Source organism: Balaenoptera physalus, assembly GCF_965194825.1.
Source record: "Balaenoptera physalus genome assembly, chromosome: 8".
Taxonomy (NCBI): Eukaryota; Metazoa; Chordata; class Mammalia; order Artiodactyla; family Balaenopteridae; genus Balaenoptera; species Balaenoptera physalus.
The window spans coordinates 110,829,920-110,849,666 of NC_138887.1; positions in this window are offsets into that span (position 1 = coordinate 110,829,920).

Genomic DNA, 19,747 nt, shown 5'->3' on the forward strand with positions numbered 1-19,747 from the left:
TTGAAACCCCGAGGTTGCAACAGTCAAGCAGAATTTAATAGAAATATACTTAGGGGGCTTCCCTGGTGGCACAGTGGTTGAGAATCTGCCTGCCAATGCAAGGGACACGGGTTCGAGCCCTGGTCTGGGAAGATCCCACATGCCGCGGAGCAACTGGGCCCCTGAGCCACAACTACTGAGCCTGCGCGTCTGGAGCCTGTGCTCCGCAAAGAGAGGCTGCAATAGTGAGAGGCCCGCGCACCGCGATGAAGAGTGGCCGCCGCTCGCCGCAACTAGAGAAAGCCCTCGCACAATAACGAAGACCCAACACAGCCAAAAATAAATAAATAAATTTATTTAAAAAAAAAAAAAGAAATATATTTAGGAAAAGCCAAGTTACGAGAATGATGCTTGGATCCTTTTCATTAAAAGATTTGGCCTGTTAAAGTGGGTCTAAATGGAGGTCTAAAAGCTTTTTTTTTTTTTTTTTGCTTCATCGTTCAGGAATAAAAGGTTTAGTCTATTTTACGTTTTCCAGATTCATTCAACAAATGTCAAATGTCGCTTTCTATGTGCTAGGGCCTGCACAAGGCATGGAGCATTCTAGACATTTGAAGCATCCAAACTTGAATCATTTTTATTTTTAAGAAAATCATTCAAAATATTTTAAATACTTTTGTCCTGCTCATAAACAATATTCCAAGGAATTCTTTATGCCAAATATGCATGAAGACAAGAGAAGAGAGGTAAATTACCTTTGAGAGGCCCAATTACAGAATGGAATTAAAGAAACCCATTTTATTATTAAAAACACATGTATGTGAAAGGAAAGGGGAATATGAAAGGGAAAAAATTTAAGGAAGGGAGAAATAGGAATGAGAAACAGTGGAAGTTACTGTGAGCTCCAGATGGTGTGCAGTTAATCACAAAGTAACTTAAACATCAAGTCATGAGAAGCTTTAAGTGTACTACCCATAGGGGGAAAGTCACCAGTGACCTTCTTGTATTCACCATGATTCAAGAGATAGAAAGCCGTCCTACTGACTTCTGAAGCAGAATGTCTGTGTATGGATAGAGTTACCATGACCCCAAGAGGAGATCCTTACTCCCAAGGTAAGGAGTTGTGTATGAGACTGCTTGTTTAATCAGAATATTAATATTACCCTACATTGAAAAATACAAAATACCACCTATAGAATGAGCATGGTATGCTTTGTTAGCTTCTTTGTACTTTCCCTTCCAAGTAGAGAAGTCTCCTTGAGACACTAAATTTAAATCAAAAGGTGGCTTGACAAAAGTAGTGTAAATGAAGACTATCCTAAGGGATAATGTCATCAAGCTATACTATTCTGAAGCACCCTTCTTTACTATAAGGAGATCTAAGCAGACAAACATAGAACCAGCAGCCAGTCATGGCACCTTTTCCCCTTGATACCATCAGAAATACAATTAGCAGAGTTTTTTTTATTCTCTAACAGTCCTATTTCATTTTCTAAAAATCAACCCCTAGAAATATTATATCATTATAACACTTCTTCATAACATTTAAAACTCCTAAGATTTTTATTCCATTGGTTTCATTTTAAAGTATAGCCTTCTTTTTTTTTTAATTTTTATTGGAGTATAGTCGATTTACAATGTTGTGTTAGCCTCAGGTATACAGCAAAGTGAATCAGTTATACATATACATATATCCACTCTTTTTTTTTTTTTTTAGATTCTTTTCCCATATAGGCCATTACAGAGTATTGAGTAGAGTTCCCTGTGCTATACACAGTTCCCTGTGTTCTTATTAGTTATCTATTTTATAGGGATTTATCCCAAGGATGCAAGGATTCTTCAATATCCACAAGTATAGTTTTCTTTATCAGCCACAATATTTTACGTGATATTTTTTCTCCACAGGATGGCTGATCTCATCAATTTAATATTGATTCTTGTTAACTTTCATTTATTCAGCACTTTCTGGGGACTTCCCTGGTGGTCCAGTGATTAAGACTCTGCACTCCCATGGCAGGGGACCCGGGTTCCATCCCTGGTCAGGGAACTAGATCCCACGTGCCGCAACTAAGAGCCCACATGCTCCAACGAAGATCCTGCATGCCTCAACTAAGACCTGGCGCAGCCAAATAAATAAATAAAACATTTTCTGACTTCGTCTTCAAGATGTATCTTACTGATTTCCTTAGGCCATTCTAAAGACCCACAGGATCCACATGGGAAAATACAGAGAAAGCATAAACTTTGGACTCCGAAGATCAGGATTTTAGTGTCACCACACCACATCTTGGCTATGTAATCTCAAGGCTGGTAAGCACAAATACCTGTTCGTTGTTGTTTCAATCTGTAAAACGAGGGGAGTGATAATGCCAGTCCTATCTATCTGTGTCATTGTGAGGATCAAACATTATAGGTTTGCCCTTTGTGAAACATAAAGTTACCCTCTTGGTTAGAATTCAGACAAAGCATAGCAGACATGGCTTATTTCTGCTCCATGATGCCTGTGACCTCAGCTGAGAAGACTGAATGCCTGGAGGTGTCTCAGTCATGGGGGTCTGGAATCACCTGGAGGCTGATTTCCTCATATGTCAGGTGGTTGAAGCTGGGACCTCAGGTAAGGCAGTCAGCCAGGATGCCTAAATACTCTCTTCACGTGGCCTGAGCTTCCTCCTAGCATGGCTGCCTCAGGGTGGTCAGACTTGTAACAAGGCGGCTGAGGGCTCCATATACTAGGATTCCTGTAAGCAAGGTGGAAGCTGTATTGCATTTTATGACCTAGCTTCCTAAGTCACACAGCATCACTTCTGCTGCATTTTATTGGATACAGGTAAGTCACAAAGTCCAGCCCAAATTCATGGAGAGAGACTATAGAACCCACCTCTCAATGAAAGACGTGTCAAAGAATTTACAGACATATTTAACGTACAGACAGATTGCGTTTAGAATAATGAACTAGCTACTCTGTAGAAATGGCTGCTTAGCCTCACCTTCTCCCAAGGGGATTCTACACTTGAACTCTCCCCCTTTTATTACTGAGACTCACCAAGACATATCTCAGTATGGTACTGAAGAAGGCCTTACCTTCTTTCTTTAGCTTCTGAGGCCCCCACTGCCTGCAAAACTAAATGCAGGTCCTTGGCTATTGGACACATCCTAACTCTCTCCTCTTGGGCATTTCCCCCCAAATCCCAGCGCTGATGGGATTTGGTAGTGTTGATGTGCTGAAACCCTGTACACAAAACAGTGGCACTGTGTTCTTGGAGCCTCTAATGAGCCAAGCCAGTTTGTGTTGAGCAGAAACAGAAATAACACCTCCCTTTTGTGTTATAGCATGCCATATGGGCATCAAAGCAGTCTTATCTTGCATTTTAAAGTCTTACAGACATTTTAGTCAACACAGTTCTTTTAGCTTTTTCTCACCATCCCCTTTTCCCCTAGGGCATTCACGTAGTCACAGGAAGCTGGAAAACAAATCTAGGTGAGAAGCGCTACTCCGAACATTGCTCCAGATGATGGCTGAGACACTGTTACGAAGCCTTGCTGATAGGCCTGACCCTCTCTTCCCTGGAGATAAGTTTATTTCCGACTGGTGTTTCTAACCTGAATCCTGCATTCTATAGACACTGGATAGTCCCACCCATCAGCCAGACTTGCCCAGCCAGGTCTGATCCCACATGAATTGGTCAACTGCTCGAAAACAGGTAAGCAGCCTCTAGGAAGCTTCTATAGCTCCAACCATGTTCAATGGTGTAGAGCTAATCACAGTTTAATATTTTCTTTATGAATCAAGGTCATCATTACAAATAACACATCCTATATTGTTTAATAGTGGGCTACTCTCAGAAGCTATTTAGGTGTGAATAGAAAACAGAATCATAGAGTTGATTCCCCACAATCTTCCCACTGGGAGATACTTGGAATCTCCTCTGTGGAATTTTAAACTCTACCAAATACTTTAGTGGTAGGGACCTCACTAATACAGTACATTCAACTGTAACTTATTTTTTCTGAAGTTAACTTGAAATCCTACTCTTTATAACATCTATATTCTGATCTGAGTTTCGCCTTATAGAGGAACACAAGATGAGTTTGTTTCTTATTCTGTGGAACTGCTTTCAAATATTTGAAGGGAGTTCTGTCTAAGCATTTTCTCATCTTTCTGCATACTCTTTTCAATGTTCCTGTTAAAACGTGGTCCCATGAATTAAACACTGTTCCAGATTTGATCCAACCAACAAAGAATAGAATCTCTCATTGCAGTAACCTAGGAACCATGCTTCTGTTAATATAATCAAAAATCATATAAGCACCCATTATTGATACATATGAAGGTTACAGTCAACAAAAAAACTTTGTTGTTTTTTAAATAAAATGCTATTGTATCAAGTCTAGATTTTCAGTCTTTTTAGCATTGGACATCTCTTCCCCTGAACTCACATTTCTCAGACTTTAATTCTTGAAGGAAGCCCTTGCTTTTTAATTCACAAAATTTGTTAGATATTATATTTCTAACATTTACCAAAGGATGTTTATGTCAATATGTTATTTCGTCTTATAACATCTTGCTTATACTATCCTTGGGTGTGTTAATAAGATACAGAGTTCTTTGAAATATTCTTTGTGAATTTGGTAATTTGGGGTATTAAATTTTTAAAGTGTGCTTTTATTGCAAGGTATAGTTTTCCATATATATATATATGGAAAACTATATCTATATAGTGAAAATAGTACCTGATAAGGGATGGGTCAGAGCAGGGTGGAGGAGATAGTGTGGGACTGAGACTTCTCTGAGTATACCTTCTAATATAGTTTTACTTTATGAGACATGTAAATAAATGAAAAAGTAAAATCTAACAAAATGAACCTAATTGTACATCAAATTGATAACATAACTACACAGAGAAAATGGTTAATTCAAGTAGCTTCTGAGTAGTTTTCTGACTGTAGACTATGGTGGATTTACACTGTGTTATATTAGCTAAACTGGACTTGTTTCCCAGAATCCTCTTCCATCCTGGAAGACCTGCTCACCATCTCCTTAAATATATCCCATGAAAGGGTCCAAAACACACTCCCTTCACCAAAGATGTAAGAAACGGATTTGTGAGGGTAACTCTTCGAGCTCTGTGGTGACTCCCTTCCGTAAGACAGAACTGACAATAAGCAATACCATTTCGGTGGAGTGGGCTTTTAACTGGTGGCGAGCACTGGCTTCTCCTGCAGGACCCCCATCACTGGAGTTGCCATGAGAACCTCAGGTAGTGAGCGTCTGACTTATACTGCAGTCCCTCCTCACAGGTTCCAGCAGCAGACCCAGAAACACCGGCCTCACAGAGACTCCTTAAACACCTCCACAACTGCATAAGATCAAATCCCTATAGTAAATTCCTTGTTATTTACATTTCCTAGGGCTTCTGCTTCTGATTACGTACTGACTGGAATAGATTCTAAAAGCAAAATTAACTACAAATAAATCTTCAACTTTATTTAGATTTATTATCGGTAGTCATCTTGGTTTTGTAATTCTGCAACAATTTGTCATTATTGTGGCATAGAGCAAATGAGTACATATGTTGATATTGGGAATCGGGGTTCTTTCTGTGGAAAAAGTAGAAATACATATGGAACAGGGGAAGTTGAAGAAGAACCCTGTGGTGTTGGATTTGAATTGGAAGTAGCAGTATTAACATAAGATTTAGGGGGAAAAATATATGTATATATACACATACTATAAATATACACACACACACAAACACACACACAGACATACTGTATAATTTTTAAAAGAATATATGCTAGTTAATAATACAGAGAAGGAATGATACAATTAGGAAAATACATACTAGTAAGTATATATATTGCGTTAAGAAGATGCATGTATTATATGCATATATTATATTATATACATATGCTATAAAAGTGTATACAGTTGTCCCTTGAATAACACAGGTTGGAGCTGCATGGGTCTGCTTATACATAGGTCTTTTTCAATAGTAAATACTACAGTGCTACATGATCCGAGGTTGGTTGAATCCACAGATGTAGAACTGCGGATACGGAGGAACTGTGTATACAGCGGACTAACTGTAAGTTATACATGGATTTTCAACTGCGAGGTGGGTCAGTGCCCCTAACCCCTGCATTGTTCAAGAGTCAACTGTAGGGACTTCCCTGGTGGTCCAGTGGTTAAGATTCTGCACTTTTCCTGCAGGGGGTATGGGTTTGATCCCTGGTCTGGGAAGTTCTGCATGCCATGCCATACAGCCAAAAAGAAAACAAAAGAAGTCAACAGTATATACTTATAAATATATAATCTATATATTTGTATTTATGACTATACCTATGTAGAATATATGTGTATACTACATAACTACTTATGTGTGTGTGTGTGTGTGTGTGTGTGTGTGTGTGTGTGTGTATATATATATATAAGTACTTAAGAATTATGTATGTACTTATGTAGGTATATAATATATTTTTTTAACAGAAAAAGCCAAACGAACTTTTTGGCCAACCCAATAGCAGTATTATAAATAATATTATAAATAATAAATAATATTATATATAATAATGTATTATTATATTATATATAATATTATATATTTTAATATATTAAAATAATATGAATAATATATTCATATATTATTTTAATATATTATTTTAATGTATTAAAAATATATACTATATAATAATTATAATTATTGTAATATATACACTATATAAATATATAATTATATATTTTAATATATTAAAAATAATATAAATAATAAATAGTACAATATATAAATACTTATGTTTATATGTAGTCTATATAGATATAGACATAGATATAGATTCATAGGTTCTTAGCTCTGCCCGCTGAAAGAAGTGCCCAGGAGTAGTAGTAAGTATATCTGGTTCCTGGATCTTGGTTTTGAAAGGGCATTCTCCACGAAAAGTAACACGGGCTTTAAGAAATGGTTGATCCAGATCTAGGGAAGTAAATGTATAAATTGAGCTTGCACAGGATGTGCCTTGGTATATGCAAGAGCAAGGATATGATAGAATTAGAAAAATTACCATTTTGCAACCACCAGTGTAATCATTACTCCAAGTCAGGACCATGAATAATTGCTAAAACTATTATTGGGTAAAAGACTGTTGGGGAACAGGACCGTCTCATGGTTTCATAACACCACCGCACAGACCTCTTACTAATTATAAAGGGGAAGTGTATATTTACAGTGGAGAGATCTGGCAGCCACTGTATTAACCAAGTAATAAAATTTAGCACCACCAATAGGGGAACACTTCAGCACTATGTAAGTCCTGATGCAGTACATAGTCTATGTAGTATTTGGGCCCAAATATGTTTAACCTGAATGTAATCATGAGGAGACAATCAAATCCAGAACGTGGGACGTTATATAAGACAACCGACTCTAACTCTTTAAGAATTCAGTATTGTGAAAAACAAAAAAAAAAGTCAAGGGCAGAGGACTATTCTAGTTTAAAACGGAGTAAAGAGATACAACAACCAAATGCAATACATGAAACTTAACTGAATCCCAGATAAGAAAATAAACTATAAGAGATATTTTGGGGACAGTTGGGAAAATTTAAATATGGGCTGTATATTAAATAGTAATTGTGAACTAAGTTAATTAATTTAATTAATGTTAATATTCTTATTCCTATGAGATGAGTGGTGAAGTGTTTAGGGCTGAAATGTCATTATATCTGCAACTTATTTTAAAATGGCTCAGAAAAAAATGGAAATAGAGATAAAGAAAAGGGGGAACCTAGATGGATATAGTAATGTGTTTGTAATACTGTTCTTTTAACTTTTCTGTACATTTGAAATTTTTCCAAAGATGTTGGAAGAAACATTTTCTATATAAAAGTAATACGTACCTATGGTATGATAAAACATTGTGGTAAGTTTCCAAAGGAATTTTTTTCAGGCAATTAAAAATTTGTAAGGCATCTATTAATATTACATTAAGTTTTACCTTCTTACATTACCTGCCTAAGATTATTCCTGATAAATCTAGTTTGATAATACTTTTTATTTTCTGATACACTGGAATTAAACCATTTTATATCATAATTTATAGACAATAAGAGTCATGAAACAAAGTTCTGCTGTATCTTGCTCAGGTTTTAATAAGACCCTATAATGTATCTCTACCTATCAAGTGAGATTTTTCTCACATCTTAAATGTTGTTATGTTAATCTAAGTGTGTGTTTGGAGTACATATATATTTTTTTTAATTTATTTATTTATTAATTTATTTTATTTTTGGCTGCATTGGGTCTTCGCTGCTGCACGCGGGCTTTCTCTAGTTGCAGTGAGCAGGGGCTACTCTTTGTTGCGGGGCGCAGGCTTCTCATTGTGGTGGCTTCTCTTGTTGCAGAGCACAGGCTCTAGGCGCGCGGGCTTCAGTAGTTGTGGCACATGGGCTTCAGTAGTTGTGGCTTGTGGGCTCTAGAGCGCAGGCTCAGTAGTTGTGGCACACGGGCTTAGTTGCTCCGCGGCATGTGGGATCTTCCCAGACCAGGGCTCGAACCCGTGTCCCCTGCATTGGCAGGCGGATTCTTAACTACTGCGCCACCAGGGAAGCCCATGCATATTTTTTATTTTAAATATTTGCAGCAAAACCTGTCCTAGTATCTTCTTGTTCTTAAGATATTTTTATGATGTCTCATAGTTCATATCTTCATTTATTCATTCACTCCACAAATACTTACTGCATACCTACTTGGTGCCAAACACTGCACTAGGCTTTTATGTAATCTGAACAATAATGAGAGTCTTAGATTTTGGTTTGTTTGTTTTAACACTTACCATTGCTCTGGAAGAGCCTCATATACAGTAGATTGTTAAAAAACAAATCTCTAATAGTACCCAACGTTAGAGACATCAGAACTTCTATTACTGTTTTTTGGTATTTAATGTCTCTAATGCTGATTTTCAAATCTGTGTTTTGCTGTTGTCTTTGATTCTTGAGTATAGAAACCTTTCTACGGGATCTTGCTTCCTACTTCACAGAGAAAATAGAGGCTTTAAGGCATGAACTCTTTAGTTTCCCCCAAGTGGGAACTTCTATGCATTTTTATTCATTCTCATCACCTTCCCTACCTCACAGTATGAAGTGCCGCTCCTCATTTACACATTGATACTGTTGGCTGTCTCCTTTTTCTCAAAAATCTCTATTGCAGGCTTCCCTGGTGGCACAGTGGTTAAGAATCCACCTGCCAATGCAGGGGACACGGGTTTGAGCCCTGGTCTGGGAAGATCCCACATGCCGCAGAGCAACTAAGCCCATGTGCCACAACTACTGAGCCTGCCTCTGCAACTACTGAAGCCCGCGAGCCTAGAACCCGTGCTCCACAACAAGAGAAGCCACTGCAGTGAGAAGCCCGCGCATCGCAACGGAGAGTAGCCCCCGCTCGCCGCAACCAGAGCAGCAACGAAGGCTCAACGCAGCCAAAAATAAAATAAATAAATATACAAATAAATAAATAAATAAATTTATAAATAAATAAAAGAAAAGCCTTTGGCTAAAAGAATTGACACGGGTAAGTACTGAAGTATCCAAAGTGAGGATCATCCATCTTCTTAACTAGCTTATTTTTACTAAGTCTGAATGTATCTATTTATTCCCTTTGTTGAATTGACCTGCCAGTTCCGAGGTGTTTGTGAGCTATAAAAAATATTACAATTTTCTTGATTATGTGGAACAGGAACAATTTCTTCAAGGCCATTATAGTTTTCCTCAAGACACTTGTCCTTGTAATTTGGCCTTGCTGGATGTTGGAAACTTGAAGTTATGGAAGGTGTAAAGCCAGTTTTCCTTTCTCTGTCCCCGAAGACTTATTTCATTGTCAAGTTTTCAGCGTAGAGTTAATTGCATATCTTTGGATGTGGTTTATTTAATTATTCTCCGTGGGAAAATAGATCATAGGAAAATAGTTTGGAAATGTTAAATATACTCAGTAAATTAAAGATTTTTAAAATTTAAAAGTTACAAAGTTTTACTTCTAGAATGGGTCTAGATATAAAGCAAGTACCCAGTCCCTTTTTCCTCTACATACATACATGCATACATACATACACACATACAATCACCGTTAAATAACCACAGATATTAGGTGTTCTGATTTGGATATATGCTTCTTTGTCCTTTTGGATGAAGGTTGGAGAAGGCATATGGAGATGTTGATGTATTATGCATTGAGGCAGATTACCCAAAACAGTTGCTTATTCCATGGCTAAGGCAAACTTTTGGTAGGGGATAATGTTGAGAGTTGCTTGCAGGAGATGAAGAATGAATGGAGAGGGGAAGCTGATGGCACACTTTGGTGAGAGACTTCATAAGGTTTGGACTTGAGCACCTGAGAAGCAAAGTACCATGGATGTAGGGAGCAGGCCTTTCTCCTCATATCTGCACAGAACCCAGGCCTGATCTGGAAATGTGCAAACAACTGGGCTGGGATTATTAAGGGGCTGCATCCTTGGCATGAGTAGTGGGGAGCCTGAGAAGGGTGTCCTCAACATTAGTATCAGTGGTTCTCCTTCAGGCAATGTCAAGGACAGTCAACAGTGGCCAGGGGCACCTGAAGCAGAAGAGGAAGAACATAGTAGGTCCTGAGTGGGAGTTGGTTTGTGAACACCTGAAAGGCACAAAATCAATGCTACACCATTCCAGGGACACTGTTCACATTTTACTTACTGTGAATCTCAGTTGTGCTCCAGGGAGTGACGTTCACCCAGGATACAATGTCAATTGTACCCCCTGGAATTGGGCAAGGTGGCCGTCGGATCCTGGGAAGCATCCCTTTTGCAGGTTCCCAGAAATAATTACAGGCTGCCTTAAATGGGCTGCTGAGGTTTCAAACTATCAAACTGGTAGGGACCCAAACCATTGTGATTTTGAGTTTTGAGTTAATATATCCTCATTTTATTCATTTGGTCTGATAATATCTGGGAATTTAGATTGCTTAGTTTATACACTCTTGCCAGATATTGTTATATTCTCTTACAGCAGGGACCCAGCTGGAGTCTCAGCAGTGTTCCAGATCCAAGTGTATTTGGAGGACTGGTGGGACATGCCTGCCAGCAGCCCATTTACATGAGGGATTGGGGTGCCTTGTAGATGGATCAAGGAACATGAGCCAGTGTTGAATAGAGCGATTCTCATAATAGTATATTATCTATTATTTAAATTGTTCTCCATTCCCACAGCTCTCACTCATACCTGAGGGGTTTTTTTTGTTTCTTGTTTTTTTAATTAATTATTTTATTTTTGGCTGCGTTGGGTCTTCGTTGCTGCACGCGGGCTTTCTCTAGTTGCAGCGAGCGGGGGGTGCTTTTCGTTGCGGTGCACGGGCTCCTCATTGCGGTGACTTGTCTTGTTGCAGAGCATGGGCTCTAGGTGCACGGGCTTCAGTAGTTGTGGCTTACGGGCTCTAGAGCGCAGGCTCAGTAGTTGTGGCACACGGGCTTAGTTGCTCTGCGGCATGTGGGATCTTCCCAGACCAGGGCTCGAGCCCGTGTCCCCTGCATTGGCAGGTGGATTCTTAACCACTGTGCCACCAGGGAAGTCACCATACCTGAGTTTTGAGGTAAATCTGTAAAAAGTTAAATCTGTTCAGTATGGAGCAAGCTCCAGTGGGAGAATCACAGTGCTGACCATTCTGGAGTGAGGCCATGCCCTCTGAAGAAGAGAATTACACACCTTTGAGAAACATTTGCTGGCATATCACTGGGCCCTGATAGAGACAGAATATTAGACTATGGGGAGTTAAGGGGCCATGGGTCCAGAAATGCTCATTAGGGGTTTTGTCAGACCTGCCAAGTTATAAGGTCAGATGGGCCCAGCAGCAATCCACCAAAAGAGTGAAATTAAGTAGGACCAGAGGGCAGAACAGGGAACCTAGACCTCCTTGTCACCCACCACTGATGCACAAGTACCTCTTTCCTCAGTCATACTTATGACTGCCTTGTCATGGGAGGTCCTCTAAAACCAGCTAAAGGAGGAGGGAAAAGGCCAAACGTGGGTCACAGATGTGTTAACTAGGTACATGGGTGAAAACTGAATATGATTATGGCTGCATTATGTCCACTTTTAGGGATGGCCTTGAACAATAGTAGGTAGGGAAAATCTTCCCTATGAGTTGAACTTCCCTATGAGTTGGACTATGAGTTGAACAACTGGTCACGCACTTTACGGAAGGAGAAGTGGTCCTAGAGAAGAATATATGCAGATTCTTGGGCCGTGGTCAATGATCTGGGGCCTAGAAGGAAGAGACTGACAGTTCTGTACAAGGAAATCTAGGAAAAAGCCTTGTGAGTAGACTATGAGAGTTGGCACCAGTGAGCAAATCTTTATATCAAATGTTAACGTCCACCAGAGAGCATCCACCATGGATAAGGCATTAAACAACCAAAGAGACAAAACAGGCCAGTTGATGTCAGCCAGCCTATGTCATAAGACATCCCAGTGCTGGCACAATGGGCACATGAGCAAATTGGCTGCGGGAGCAGACACTGAGTTTACTCACGGCCCCCCAGCCTGGCCTCCCACTTGCCAAGGTGGCTCTAGCTACTGCTGCCATCCTGCCAGCCACAGAGACCAAGGCTGAGCCCTTGATACTGCACCGTTTATTGAGGAGACCAATTGGTCATTTGGTGACAAATTGACCACACTAGACATCTTACTTTTCTTACTCAATAATACTAAAAATACCTGGTAATCCCTCAAAGTCAACTGCCATGGCATGGGTTTGATCCCTGGTCGGGGAACTGAGATCCCCACAAGCTGTGTGACGCAGCAAAAAAAAAAAAGCAGGTGTGTCTTGAAAAATGTACAAATGTAATTTGAATAGATATTGCCAACTGTTTTACAAAAAGGCTCTAATACTTCCTATTTCCACCAACAATATATGAGAATCTCCTCCCCACATTCTTGCCAATACTAGACATTATCACTTCAAAATTTTTTTGAAAAATAGACTTAAAGTGATATAGTTACCTTAATTTATATTTCCCTGATATAGTATTTTTATGTGTCTATTGGTTATTACATTTTTTTTTTCTTTTATGAATTGTCTGTTCATATCTTTTGCCTAATTTTCTACTAGTTTCTTACTCTCTCCTGCCTTAGCTTGTAAGAGCTCATTATTATCGTTATTGAATATTTATCCTCTTCTGTATGATAAATATTTTCTCTGAATCTGTTGTCTATTAGTTTAAATTATGATATCTCTTCCGTATTTATTCATACAAAAGTTTAAAATTTTTTAGAGTCGTATTTGTCTTTTTTTTTTCTTTTATACCTTCTGGCTTTCCAGTGCCTTCTACCTGTTGATTAAATATATATTTTTCCTAGATTTTTTCCCTCAAGGATTTTGTTTGTTTGATTGATTTTTAAGTATTTCATCCATCCATTTTATCCATCTGTATTTTTTTATATCTATCACAATAGCTAGTTGTGCTAGCACCATTTATTATATAATTCATCTTTCCTACAGTGATTCCACCCACCTTTATCACATATTACTTTTCACATATATGCTGAAATCCCTTTCTGGATTCTTATTCCGTTCCATTGATATGTTTGTCTAATTAGAGTTCTGTAATGATATGATAACAGTGACTTATCAGTGTGTTCTAATATCTGCTAAGTCTTCCTTCACTGTTTATTTTGCTATACTCAGTCATTTATTTTTCTATATAACCTTTACAGGTATTTTATCTAATTCCAACCTACATCCATACCCTATTAGAGTAGTAATTGAAATTTTATTAAATTTATACATTGTTTTGAGAAAATTGACTTTTTTAATATTAATGTCCTCATCCAAGAACATGAATGCTTTTCCTTTTGTTCAGCACGTGCTTTATGTTCTGAAATAAGATGTTATTATTTTCTTCATTTAAGTGCTGTGCTTTTCTTGTCAAATTTATCTCTAAGTAATTTATGTTTTTCTCCTATTGTGGGTAGCATTTTTTTTAATAAATGTAAGAGATTTAATTCAAACAACAGGTGTTGTTTTTTTTTTTAATTAATTAATTTATTTATTTTGGCTGCGTTGGGTCTTCGTTGCTGCGCATGGACTCCCTCCGGTTGCGGTGAGCGGGAGCCACTCCTCGCTGCGGTGTCCGGGCCCCTCGTCGCGGTGGCCTCTCTTGTTGCGGAGCACGGGCTCCAGGCGCACGGGCCCCAGCAGCTGCAGCACGCGGGCCCAGTAGTCGTGGCCCACGGGCTCCAGAGCGCAGGCTCAGTAGCCGTGGCACACGGGCCCAGTTGCTCCGCGGCACGTGGGATCCTCCCAGACCAGGGCTCGAACCCGTGTTCCCTGCATTGGCAGGCGGACTCCCAACCACTGCGCCACCAGGGAAGCCCGAGTAGCATTTTTAACCTCATTTCCTTGTCTAAATGCTTATTAAAAGAGGAAAGAGGCTTCCCTGGTGGCACAGTGGTTAAGAATCTGCCTGCTAATGCAGGGGACACGGGTTTGAGCCCTGGTCCGGAATGATCCCACATGCTGTGGAGCAACAAAGCCAGTGCGCCACAATTACTGAGCCTGCGCTCTAGAGCCCGCGAGCCACAACTACTGAGCCCACGCACCACAACTGCTGAAGCCAGTGTGCCTAGAGCCTGTGCTCCACAACAAGAGAAGCCACCACAATGAGAAGCCGGCGCACCACAACAAAGAGTAGCCCCCGCTCGCTGCAACTAGAGAAAGCCCGCGCCAGCAACAAAGACCCAACGCAGCCAAAAATAAATAAAATAAATAAATTTATTTTAAAAAAAAAAGAGGAAAGCTATTAACTCCTATATATTGATCTTGTCTTCAGGCATCTTATTTTAGTTTTCTTTTCTTTTACCTGTATCTCTTGAGTTTTATCTCCTTTTCTCCTAATATTTATACCATTTTTCCTGTCTCACTGAATGTACTAGACTGTCCAAGACAATGTTTAATAATACTGACATAGCATCCCTGAGTACTTACTGATTTTAATGAAATGGTTTTGGTATTTTGCTATTTAGGATACTTTCTATTGGGCGTTAATAAACAGTCTATTGTATGAAGGGTTTCCTTCTATTTTATGTAGAATTTTTATTAGGAATAGCTACTGGATTTTATCAAAAATCTTTTCAGCACCTATTGACATGATTATATAGTTTTTCTCCTTAAATTTGTTGATAAAATGGATTATACTGAAAAAATTCTTATTGTTGAACCACCTCAAAAATACTTGATTACATTACTGGATTAAATGTAATTGTTTGGAACCATGCAGCTATATTTATAAACTTGGAAATGTATGTCTGTACTCATGAATGAGACTGGTCTACAGTTTCCTATTTTTTGTATTGTCTTTATCCAGTTTAGATTTAAAGTTCGCTGACTTTGTAGAATGAACTACTGGGGTTCCTATCTTTTCATTAATAGCCTAGAATAGTTTAAATCACATTGAAATTTTATGCTCTTTAAAGAATAGATAAAAATCAGCTAGGAACACATCAGGTTCTGGTACAATTTACAATGTTAGAGTTCAGCACTTTTCAAATTCCATCTACAGTTATTGTTCTGTTCATGTTTACCATCTTTCTTGGGTAGGTTTTGTTTATATAGGAAATCATCTATTTATCCCCAGTTTTCAAACATATTGACATAAAGCTGTATATGGTATTCTCTTAGAATTCTTTTAATCACTCTATCTCTGGTATGTCTTCTATCTCATTCCTAATCTTGTACATTTTTATTCCCTTTATTTGTCCCTAATTAGACTCATAAAAGTTTATTAATATTATTATTTATTAGAAATGTGTTTTATGTTATTAAAAGAGAGTACTTGAAGTTATAAAGCATCATGCAGGGACTTCCCTGGTGGCTAAGACTCCTCGCTCCCAATGCAGGGGGCCTGGGTCCGATCCCTGGTCAGGGAACTATATCCCACATGTGTGCCGCAACTAAGAGTTCTCATGCCACAACTAAGGAGCCCACCTGCCGCAACTATGACCAGGTGCAACCAAATAAATTAATTAATTAAAAAAAAAAGCATCATACATCTCCCAATTGTCTTTGATGATGAAGAGGGACAGTATTTTTCCCCAGAAAAAATCTCAAAGAAACTTAAAAAAAAAGCCACAAAGGGAATTCCCTGGGAGTCCAGTGGTTAGGGCTCCACACTTCCACTGCAGGGGGCACGGGTTTGATCCCTGGTCGGGGAACTAAGGTCCCTCATGCCATGTGGCGAGGCCAAAAATAAATAAACAAAATTAAAAAACAATTTTAAAGCCATGGGATTTCCTTAGTGGTCCAGTGGGTAAGACTCCGTGCTCCCAGTGCAGGGGGCCCAGGTTCAATCCCTGGTCGGGGAACTAGATCCCGTATGCGTGCCGCAACTAAGAGTCCGCATGCCACGTTTAAAGATCACGCATGGTGCAGCGAGGATCCCGCGTGCTGCATCTAAGACCAGGCACAGCCTAAATAAATAAATATTTAAATAATAATAATAAAAATAAAATTTAAAAAGCCACAAAATAGGCAAAGTAGGCAATTATACAGCAGACGGAAAATAATGGAGAGAAACATGAGAAATACATATGAATTAAGTATAATTATCTTCGTTGTCATTTGTGAACTCAGAGTAAAACTTTTAAAATAAATGCTCATGCCTTTAACAAATAGATGTGTTCACTTAAGCCTATGCACCTTGCTAAGAGTACTCTTTACCTTGGGGGGAAAGTGCAGTCAAACTTATACTGAGAAAGAAAATGTTTCCACAGTTACCAAGGTGTCTTGTCTCAGAGTACTGTGGGGAATAGTGTTTGGTTCTTCTTATTTTGTTGTCAAAGAGTTTAATTTTTAAATTAAAATCCTTATCAGTAGCTAAGTAGGTTGAATTTGGTAACAACTTTGTTCTAAACCAAATAACAAATCTATAAACTTTTTAATAAATTTACCATATGACCCAGCAATTCTACTTCTAGGTTTATACCCAAGATAATTGAAAACATATATTGGGACTTCCCTGGTGGTCCAGTGGTCAAGACTCTGCGCTTCCACTGCAGGGGGCCCAGGTTTGATCCCTGGTGGGGGAACTAAGATCCCACATGCAGCACGGTGCGGGCAAAAAAAAAAAAAAAATCGAAAACATACGTTCATGTGAAAACTTGTGCATGGATGTCCATAGCAGTATTATTTTTATAATAGCCAAAAAACAATCCAAATATTCATCAACTGATGAATGGATGAACAAAATGTTATATACTCTTACAATGGAATATTATTCAGCCATTTAAAGGAATGTAGTACTAATCCATGTTTCAACATGGATGAACCAAGAAAGCATTATGCTAAGTGAGAGAAGGCAGTCTTAAAAGGCTGCATATTGTATGATTCCATTTATATAACATGTCTAGAATAGGTAAATATGTAGAGACAGAAGGATTAGTGGTTGCCAGTAGTTGAGGGGAAGAAGAATGGGGAATGTCTACTAATGGGTAGACAAGGTATCTTTTTGGAGTGAAAAAGATGTTCTGGAGATAGATAATGGTGATGATTGCATAACCTTGTGAATATGCTGAAAACCACTGAATTGCACATTTTAAAATGGTAAATGTTATATTATAAAATTTTACCTAAAAACATTGCAAAATAAAAAATGGCTAGGGAAAATGTTAAGAATTGGTATATATGCAAGTCTGGAGCCCAGGGAAGAGGTCATACTAGAGATATAAATTTAGAAGTGATTGCTATATTGGTGGGATATAAAGTGTCAAGTCAGTGTCTCTATTTGCAGATAATATGACTGAATGTGAGGAAAATCCTATGGATTCCACAAAGCAACCACCACAACTATTAAGTGAATTTAGCAAGGTCCCAGGATATAAGGTTATACATAAAAATCAGTTGTATATTTATATACCATAGCAAAAAGTTGGAAAATGAAAAAACACTCCATTTATAATAATTTTAAAAAACATAAATACTTAGAAATAAATTTAACAAAAGACATGTAACTACACTAAAAATTATTAAACATTGCCGAGAGAAATTAAGTAAACTCTAAATAAATGATGAAATATACCTTCTTCATGGTATAAAATAATAAGGAATATATATATTGGTCTCTATCCCTGGTCCCTGACACAGGCTTCCTGCAACCCTTGTTGATAGGGATGCTAGGAGAATCTTTTGTTCTTACATTTAATCTTGGACCCCAGTTCCTGGCACAGAGATTCCAAAACTCTTGTAATTTCCAAGTGACAAGAGCACTGGGAGCATCTTTTGTTCTAATACTTGGTCTCTGACCCCAGTTCCTGACACAGGGCTTCTGAATCCGTTGGAATTTCCTGGGTGATAGGAGTGTCTTTTGTTCTAATGAGGTGACTCTGGATGGGCTCCTGGATGATTCCTGGATCAGGGCTGGTCACCAGAAAGACCAAGCCATGATTAGAAGCTTAGAATTTTCAGCCCCACTCCCTCATTCTCTAAGAGAGGGGAGAGGGGCTAAAAATGGAGTTAATAATTGACCATGCCTACATGATGAAGCCTCCATTAAAATCCCAACAGTATGGGGTTGGTAAAGCTTCTACATTGGTGAACACATCCACGTACTGGGAAGGTGACAGATCCCAATGCCACAGGGACAGAAGCTCCTGTGTTTGGGACCCTCCCAAACCTTGCCCTGTGTATCTCTTCATCTGGATGTTCATCTGTATCCTTTACATTATCCCTTATTATACAATAAACAGGTAAATGTAAGCAAGTATTTACCTGAATTCTGTGAGCTGTTCTAGCAAATAATCGAATCCAAGGGGGAGGAGATCATGGGAACCTCTGAACTGTAGCCAAGTTAGCTGGAAGTTGTTGGTAACCTGGGGACCGACTAGCAGTTGGCAGCTGAGTGGGGGCAGTCTCATGATAATGAGCCCTTAACTTGTGGGATCTGTTGCTAACTCCAGGTGAATAGTATAAGAATTGAGTTAAATTGTAGGACACCCAACTGGTGTCACAGAAAATTGCTTGATGTGAGAAAAAACCGCACGCATCTGGTGTCAGAAGTGTTGTGAGCGTGGTAGTAGTGTGAATGTAAAGGAGGGACACACCTGAGGAGGATTGGGCTTTTCCTAATCACATGGATTGGCTGATTCAATATTGTTAATACATCTATAGATTCAATGCAGTCTCAATCATAAGTCCACTAGACTTTTTTTTTTTTTAACTGAAAGGCTCATTCTAAAATTTGTATGGGGACTTCCTTGGCAGTCCAGTGGTTAAGACTCCACGCTACTAATGCAGGAGGCATGGGTTCGATCCCTGGTCGGGGAACTAAGATTTCACATGCCTCATGGTGCCGTCAAAACAAACAAATAAACAAACAAACAAAAAAAGAAGTAAAATTTGTATGGAAGCAGAAATGGCCTAGAATATCTAAAGCAATCTTGCAAAATAAGAACAAAGTTGGAGGACTAACATTACTTGAATTCAGTATTTACAATAAATGTAAAATAATCAAGGCAGCATAGTACTGTTATAGGGATCAACTAATAGATGAATAGAACTGAAGAAAAATCCCAGAAACAGACACACATATAATCATTTGATTTTCAACAAAGATGTCAAAGCAATCCAATGAGGAAAGGAAAATCTTTTCAACAAATTATGCTAGAACAACTGGATATCAATATAGAAAATCCTTAACAACTATCTCACATCATATATAAAAACTAATGCTGAATTAGTCATAAACCTAAACATAAAAGC